The sequence below is a fragment of the Triticum aestivum genome, chromosome 3A (assembly GCF_018294505.1).
Source record: "Triticum aestivum cultivar Chinese Spring chromosome 3A, IWGSC CS RefSeq v2.1, whole genome shotgun sequence".
Taxonomy (NCBI): domain Eukaryota; kingdom Viridiplantae; phylum Streptophyta; class Magnoliopsida; order Poales; family Poaceae; genus Triticum; species Triticum aestivum.
The window spans coordinates 394743127-394752834 of record NC_057800.1 but is presented as its reverse complement, the minus strand read 5'-3'; positions in this window follow the sequence as shown (position 1 = coordinate 394752834).

Below are 9708 nucleotides of genomic sequence, written 5' to 3'. Positions count from 1 at the left end.
AATAACATATTGAAAAATTATGATTATTGGACTCTTCCTGAACCACCGCTTAAACCCACTCCGAAGAAGAGGGGTATATTATATCTCAGTCCCGAAGATATTGAAAGTGCAACTATCCCTGGGTGGTTTTGGTAATTCCTAACAACATATAGCTCATTGAACTAATGCTCTTTCAAGATGATAATTTCAGAAAGTTCAATGATTGGCATGGCATGGACTAGGAATGTGGACCCCTCAAAATGCTAAGGACACATATTGGCAAAAGCTCAAGACTCTACATTTTCATTTTAGTGATCCAAGATCACATTGAGTCCATAGGAAAAGCCAATACTATTAAAAGTGGATGAGGTGTTGCTTAATGACTTGCTTGCTCAAAATGCTTAGTGATATGCTCCAAAAACCCTCAACCACTTTCTCATATCCACATATGTCCCAAAACAAAAGTCAATCTCGTCCCCACCGATTTGATCTATCCGGCGTCACCGAGTTCATTTGACACAGCCATAGCTAGAAACCCTAATCAGTTCGGTCTCACCGAGATGGGATTGCAAACTCTCTGTTTCCCTTCGTAATGTTTCGGTCTAACCGAGATGAGCGATTGGTCCCATCGAGTTCGCAATGCAAACTCTCTGTTTCCTTTTTGCAACATTTTGGTCTTGATAACCCACAAGTATAGGGGATCACAACAGTTTTCGACGATAGAGTATTCAACCCACATTTATTGATTCGACACAAGGGGAGCCAAAGAATATTCTCAAGTATTAACAGTTGAGTTGTCAATTCAACCGCACCTGAAAGACTTAATATCTACAGCAAAGTATTTAGTAGCAAAGTAATATGGAATTGTCGGTGACGGTGGCAAAAGTAACAGTATTGGTTTTGTAGTAATTGTAACAGTGGCAACGGAAAAGTAACTAAGCAAAGATCAATATGTGAAAAGCTCGTAGGCAATGGATCAATGATGGATAATTATGTTGGATGTGATTCCTCATGCAACAGTTATAACACAGGGTGACACAGAACTAGCTCCAGTTCATCAATGTAACGTAGGCATGTGTTCTGAATATAGTCATACATGCTTATGGAAACGAACTTGCATGACATCTTTTGTCCTACCCTCCCGTGGCAGCGGGGTCCTATTGGAAACTAAGGGATATTAAGGCCTCCTTTTAATAGAGTACCGGAACAAAGCATTAACACTTAGTGAATACATGAACTCCTCAAACTATAGTCATTACAGGGAGCGGTCCTGATTATTGTCACTTCGGGGTTACCGGATCATAACACATAGTAGGTGACTATTGACTTGCAAAATAGGATCAAGAACTCACATATATTCATGAAAACATAGAAGGTTCATATTTGAAATCATGGCACTCGGGCCCTAGTGACAAGCATTAATCATAGCATAGTCATAGCTGTTGGGAAACGTAGTAATTTCAAAAAAATTCCTACGTACACGCAAGATCATGGTGATGCATAGCAACGAGGGGAGAGTGTGATCTACGTACCCTTGTAGACCGATAGCGGAAGCGTTATATTAACGCGGTTGATGTAGTCGTACGTCTTCACGATCCGACTGATCCAAGCACCGAAACTACGGCACCTCCGAGTTTCAGCACACGTTCAGCTCGATGACGATCCCCGGACTCCGATCCAGCAAAGTGTTGGGGAAGAGTTCCGTCAGCACGATGGCGTGGTGACGATCTTGATGTTCTACCATCGCAGGGCTTCGCCTAAGCACCGCTACAATATTATCGAGGATTATGGTGGAAGGGGGCACCGCACACAGCTAAGAAAACGATCACGTGGATCAACTTTTTGTGTCTAGGGGTGCCCCCTGCCTCCGTATATAAAGGAGCCAAGGGGGGGTGCGGCCGGCCCTAGCAGGAGGCGCGCAGGAGGAGTCCTACTCCTACCGGGAGTAGGACTCCCCTCCCTTTCCTTGTCCAAGTAGGAGAGGGGGAAGGAAGGGAGAGAGGAGAGGAAGGAAAGGGGGGGCGCCGCCCCTCCCTCCTTTTCCAATTCGGACTATGGGGAGAGGGGGCGCGCGGCATGCCCTGGCAGCCCCTCCTCTTCTCCACTTTAGGCCCATGAGGCCCATTAACCCCCCCGGGGGGTTCCGGTAACCCCCCAGTACTCCGGTTTTATCCGAAACTTCCCCGGAACACTTCCGGTGTCCGAATATAGCCGTCCAATATATCAATCTTTATGTCTCGACCATTTCAAGGCTCCTCGTTATGTCCGCGATCATATCCGGGACTCCGAACCAACTTCGGTACATCAAAACTCATAAACTCATAATATAACTGTCATCGAAACCTTAAGCGTGCGGACCCTATGGATTCGAGAACAATGTAGACATGACCGAGACATGTCTCTAGTCAATAACCAATAGCGGAACCTGGATGCTCATATTGGCTCCCACATATTCTACGAAGATCTTTATCGGTCAGACCGCATAACAACATACGTTGTTCCCTTTGTCATCGGTATGTTACTTGCCCGAGATTCGATCGTCGGTATATCAATACCTAGTTCAATCTTGTTACCGGCAAGTCTAGTTACTCGTTCCGTAATACATCATCTCGCAACTAACTCATTAGTTGCAATGCTTGCAAGGCTTATGTGATGTGCATTACCGAGAGGGCCCAGAGATACCTCTCCGACAATCAGAGTGACAAATCCTAATCTCGAAATACGCCAACCCAACATGTACCTTTGGAGACACCTGTAGAGCTCCTTTATAATCACCCAGTTACGTTGTGACATTTGGTAGCACACAAAGTGTTCCTCCGGTAAACGGGAGTTGCATAATCTCATAGTCATAGGAACATGTATAAGTCATGAAGAAAGCAATAGCAACATACTAAACGATCGAGTGCTAAGCTAACGGAATGGGTCAAGTCAATCACATCATTCTCCTGATGATGTGATCCCGTTAATCAAATAACAACTCTTTGTCTATGGTTAGGAAACATAACCATCTTCGATTAACGAGCTAGTCAAGTAGAGGCATACTAGTGACACTCTGTTTGTCTATGTATTCACACATGTATTATGTTTCCGGTTAATACAATTCTAGCATGAATAATAAACATTTATCATGAAATAAGGAAATAAATAATAACTTTATTATTGCCTCTAGGGCATATTTCCTTCAGTCTCCCACTTGCACTAGAGTCAATAATCTAGTTCACATCGCCATGTGATCTAATATCAATAGTTCACATCTTTATGTGGTTAACACCCATAGTTCACAACGATATGTGACCAACACCCAAAGGGTTTACTAGAGTTAGTAATCTAGTTCACATTGCTATGTGATTAACACCCAAAGAGTACTAAGGTGTGATCATGTTTTACCTGTGAGAGAAGTTTAGTCAACGGGTCTGCCATATTCAGATCCGTAAGTATTTTGCAATTTTCTATGTCTACAATGCTCTGCACGGAGCTACTTTAGCTAATTGCTCCCACTTTCAATATGTATCCAGATGAAGACTAAGAGTCATCCAGATCAGTGCCAAAACTTGTATCGACGTAACCCTTTTACGATGAACCTTTTGTCACCTCCATAATCGAGAAACATATCCTTATTTCACTAAGGATAATTTTGACCGCTATCTAGTGATCTACTCCTAGATCACTATTGTACTCCCTTGCCAAAATTAGTGTAGGGTATACAATAGGTCTGGTACACAGCATGGCATACTTTATAGAACCTATGGCCAAGGCATAGGGAATGACTTTCATTCTCATTCTATTTTCTGCCGTGGTCGGGCTTTGAGTCTTACTCAATTTCACACCTTGTAACACAGGCAAGAATTCTTTATTTGACTGTTCCATTTTGAACTACTTCAAAATCTTGTCAAGGTATGTACTCATTGAAAAAAACTTATCAAGCATCTTGATCTATCTCTATAGATCTTGATGCTCAATATGTAAGCAGCTTCACCGAGGTTTTCTTTGAAAAAATCCCTTCAAACACTCCTTTATGCTTTGCAGAATAATTCTACATTATTTCCAATCAACAATATGTCATACACATATACTTATCAGAAATGTTGTAGTGTTCCCACTCACTTTCTTGTAAATACAGGCTTCATCGCAAGTCTGTATAAAACTATATGCTTTGATCAACTTATCAAAGCGTATATTCCAACTCCGAGATGCTTGCACCAGTCCATAGATGGATCGCTGGAGCTTGCATATTTTGTTAGCACCTTTAGGATTGACAAAACCTTCTGATTGCATCATATACAACTCTTCTTTAAATCCATTAGGGAATGTAGTTTTGTTTATCCATTTGCCAGATTTCATAAAAATGCGGCAATTGCTAACATGATTTGGACAGACTTAAGCATCGCTACGAGTGAGAAAATTTCATCGTAGTCAACACCTTGAACTTTGTCAAAAACCTTTTTCGATAAGTCTAGCTTTGTAGATAGTAACACTACTATCAGCGTCCGTCTTCCTCTTGAAGATCCATTTATTTTCTATGGCTTGCCGATCATCGGGTAAATCCATCAAAGTCCATACTTTGTTCTCATACATGGATCATATCTCAGATTTCATGGCTTCAAACCATTTCACGAAATCTGGGCTCATCATCGCTTCCTCATAGTTCGCAAGTTCATCATGGTCTAGTAACATGACTTCCAGAACAGGATTACCGTACCACTCTGGTGCGGATCTCACTGGTTTACCTACGAGATTCGGTAGTAACTTGATCTGAAGTTACATGATCATCATCATTAGCTTCCTCACTAATTGGTGTAGTAGTCACAAGAACAGATTTCTGTGATGAACTACTTTCCAATAAGGGAGAAGGTACAATTACCTTATCAAGTTTTCTACTTTCCTCCCACTCACTTCTTTCGAGAGAAACTCCTTCACTAGAAAGGATCCATTCTTAGCAACGAATGTCTTGCCTTCGGATCTGTGATAGAAGGTGTACCCAACAGTCTCCTTTGGGTATCCTATGAAGACATATTTCTCCGATTTGGGTTTGAGCTTATCAGGATGAAACCTTTTCACATAAGCATCACAACCCAAAACTTTAAGAAACGACAACTTTGGTTTCTTGCCAAACCACAGTTCATATTGTGTCATCTCAACGGACTTAGATGGTGCCCCTTTTTAACGTGAATGCATCTGTCTCTAATGCATGATCCCAAAACGATATTGGTAAATCGGTAAGAAACATCATAGATTGTACTATATCCAATAAAGTACGGTTATGACGTTCGGACACACCATTATGCTGTGGTGTTCCAGGTGGCATGAGTTTGTGAAACTATTCCACATTGTTTTAATTGAAGACTAAACTCGTAACTCAAATATTCGTCTGTGTGATCAGATCGTAGAAACTTTATTTTCTTGTCACGATGATTTTCCACTTCACTCTAAAATACTTTGAACTTTTCAGACTTATGTTTCAGCAAGTAGATATACTCATATCTGCTTAAATCATCTGTGAAGGTCAGAAAATAATGATACTTGTCGCGAGCTTTAATATTCATCGGACCACATACATCAGTATGTATGATTCCCAACAAATCTGTTGCTCGCTCCATTGTTCCGGAGAATGGAGTCTTTAGTCATCTTGCCCATAAGGCATGGTTCGCAAACACCAAGTGATTCATAATCAAGTGATTCCAAAATCCCATCAGCTTGTAGTTTCTTCATGCGCTTTACACCAATATGACCTAAACGGCAGTGCCACAAATAAGTTGCACTATCATTATTAACTTTGCATCTTTTGGTTTCAATATTGTGAATATGTGTATCACTACGATCGAGATCCAATGAACCATTTTCATTGGGTGTGTAACCATATAAGGTTTTATTCATGTAAACAGAACAACAATTTATTCTCTTACTTAAATGAATAACCGTATTACAATAAACATGATCAAATCATATTCATGCTCAACGCAAACACCAAATAACACTTATTTAGGTTCAACACTAATCCCGAAAGTATAGGGAGTGTGCGATGATGATCATATCAATCTTGGAACCACTTCCAACACACATCGTCACTTCACCCTTAACTAGTCTATGTTTATTCTGCAACTCCTGTTTCGAGTTACTAATCTTAGCAACTGAACTAGTATCTAATACTGAGGGGTTGCTATAAACACTAGTAAAGTACACATCAATAACATGTATATCAAATATACTTATGTTTACTTTGCCATCCTTCTTATCCGCCAATCACTTGGGGTAGTTCCGCTTCCAGTGACCAGTCCCTTTGTAGTAGAAGCACATAGTCTCAGGCTTAGGACCAGACTTGGGCTTCTTCACTTGAGCAGCAACTTGCTTGCTATTTTTCTTGAAGTTCCCCTTTTTCCTTTTGCCCTTTTCTTGAAACTAGTGATCTTGTCAACCATCAACACTTGATGCTCTTTCTTGATTTCTACCTTCATCAATTTCATCATCATGAAAAGCTCGGGAGTCGTTTTTGTCATCCCTTGCATACTATAGTTCATCACAAAGTTCTACTAACTTGGTGATGGTGACTAGAGAATTCTGTCAATCACTATCTTATCTGGAAGAGTAACTCCCACTTGATTCAAGCAATTGTAGTACCCAGACAATCTGAGCACATGCTCACTAGTTGAGCGATTCTCCTCCATCTTTTAGCTATAGAACTTGTTGGAGACTTCATATCTCTCAACTCGGGTATTTGCTTGAAATATTAACTTCAATTCCTGGAACATCTCATATGGTCCATGACGTTCAAAACGTCTTTGAAGTCCCGATTCTAAGTCGTTAAGCATGGTGCACTAAACTATCAAGTAGTCATCATATTTAGCTAGCCAAACGTTCATAACGTCTACATCTGCTCCTGCAATAGGTCTATCACCTAGCGGTGCATCAAGGACATAATTCTTCTGTGCAGCAATGAGGATAAACCTCAGATCACGGATCCAATCCGCATCATTGCTACTAACATCTTTCAACTTAATTTTCTCTAGGAACATATCAAAAATAAAACAGGGGAGCTAAGCGCGAGCTATTGATCTACAACATAGATATGCTAATACTACCAGGACTAAGTTCATGATATATTTAAGTTCAATTAATCATATTACTTAAGAACTCCCACTTAGACAGACATCTCTCTAGTCATCTAAGTGACCACGTGATCCAAATCAACTAAACCATGTCCGATCATCACATGAGATGGAGTAGTTTCATTGGTGAACATCACTATGTTGATCATATCTACTATATGATTCACGCTCGACCTTTCGGTCTCCGTGTTCCGAGCCCATATCTGTATATGCTAGGCTCATCAAGTTTAACCTGAGTATTCTGTGTGTGCAAAACTGGCTTGCACCCGTTGTAGATGGACGTAGAGCTTATCACACCCGATCATCACGTGGTGTCTGGGCACGACGAACTTTGGCAACGGTGCATACTCAGGGAGAACACTTTTATCTTGAAATTTAGTGAGAGATCATCTTATAATGCTACCGTCAATCAAAGCAAGATAAGATGCATAAAAGATAAACATCACATGCAATCAATATAAGTGATATGATATGGCCATCATCTTCTTGTACTTGTGATCTCCATCTCCGAAGTACCGTCATGATCACCATCGTCACCGGCGCGACACCTTGATCACCATCGTAGCATCGTTGTCGTCTCGCCAATCTTATGCTTCCACGACTATCGCTACCGCTTAGTGATAAAGTAAAGCACTACAGCGCAGTTTCATTGCGTACAATAAAGCGACAACCATATGGCTCCTGCCAATTGCCGATAACTCGGTTACAAAACATGATCATCTCATACAATAAAATTTAGTATCATGTCTTGACCATATCACATCACAACATGCCCTGCAAAAACAAGTTAGACGTCCTCTACTTTGTTGTTGCAAGTTTTACGTGGCTGCTACGGGCTTAAGCAAGAACCAATCTTACCTATGCATCAAAACCACAACAATAGTTTGTCAAGTTGGTGCTGTTTTAACCTTCGTAAGGATCGGGCGTAGCCACACTTGGTTTAACTAAAGTTGGAGAAACTGACACACGCTAGCCACCTTTGTGCAAAGCACGTCGGGAGAACCGGTCTCGCGTAAGCGTACGCGTAATGTCGGTCTGGTCCGCTTCGTCCAACAATACCATCGAACCAAAGTATGACATGCTGGTAAGCAGTATGACTTATATCACCCACAACTCACTTGTGTTCTACTCGTGCATATAACATCAACACATAAAACCTGGGCTCGGATGCCACTGTTGGGAAACGTAGTAATTTCAAAAAATTTCCTACGCACACGCAAGATCATGGTGATGCATAGCAACGAGGGGAGAGTGTGATCTACGTACCCTTGTAGACCGACAGCGGAAGCGTTATATTAATGCGGTTGATGTAGTCGTACGTCTTCATGATCCGACCGATCCAAGCACCGAAACTGCGGCACCTCCGAGTTTCAGCACACGTTCAGCTCGATGACGATCCCGAGACTCCGATCTAGCAAAGTGTCGGGGAAGAGTTCCGTCAGCACGACGACATGGTGACGATCTTGATGTTCTACCATCGCAGGGCTTCGCCTAAGCATCGCTACAATATTATCAAGGATTATGGTGGAAGGGGGCACCGCACACGGCTAAGAAAACGATCACGTGGATCAACTTTTTGTGTCTAGGGGTGCCCCTGCCTCCGTATATAAAGGAGCCAAGGGGGGGGGGGGTGCGGCCGGCCCTAGTAGGAGGCGCGCAGGAGGAGTCCTACTCCTACTGGGAGTAGGACTCCCCTCCCTTTCCTTGTCCAAGTAGGAGAGGGGGAAGGAAGGGAGAGAGGAGAGGAAGGAAAGGGGGGGCGCCGCCCCTCCCTCCTTGTCCAATTCGGACTAGGGGGAGAGGGGGTGCGCGGCCTGCCCTGGCAGCCCCTCCTCTTCTCCACTTTAGGCCCATGAGGCCCATTACCCCCCTGGGGGGTTCCAATAACCCCCTGGTACTCCGGTTTTATCCGAAACTTCCCCGGAACACTTCCGGTGTCCGAATATAGCCGTCCAATATATCAATCTTTATGTCTCGACCATTTCGAGACTCCTCGTTATGTCCGCGATCATATCCGGGACTCTGAACCAACTTCGGTACATCAAAACTCATAAACTCATAATATAACTGTCATCGAAACCTTAAGCGTGCGGACCCTACGGGTTCGAGAACAATGTAGACATGACCGAGACATGTCTCTGGTCAATAACCAATAGCGGAACCTGGATGCTCATATTGGCTCCCACATATTCTACGAAGATCTTTATCGGTCAGACCGCATAACAACATACGTTGTTCCCTTTGTCATCGGTATGTTACTTGCCCGAGATTTGATCGTCGGTATATCAATACCTAGTTCAATCTTGTTACCGGCAAGTCTCGTTACTCGTTCCGTAATACATCATCTCGCAACTAACTCATTAGTTGCAGTGCTTGCAAGGCTTATGTGATGTGCATTACCGAGAGGGCCCAGAGATACCTCTCCGACAATCAGAGTGACAAATCCTAATCTCGAAATACGCCAACCCAACATGTACCTTTGGAGACACCTGTAGAGCTCCTTTATAATCACCCAGTTACGTTGTGACGTTTGGTAGCACACAAAGTGTTCCTCTGGTAAACGGGAGTTGCATAATCTCATAGTCATAGGAACATGTATAAGTCATGAAGAAAGCAATAGCAACAT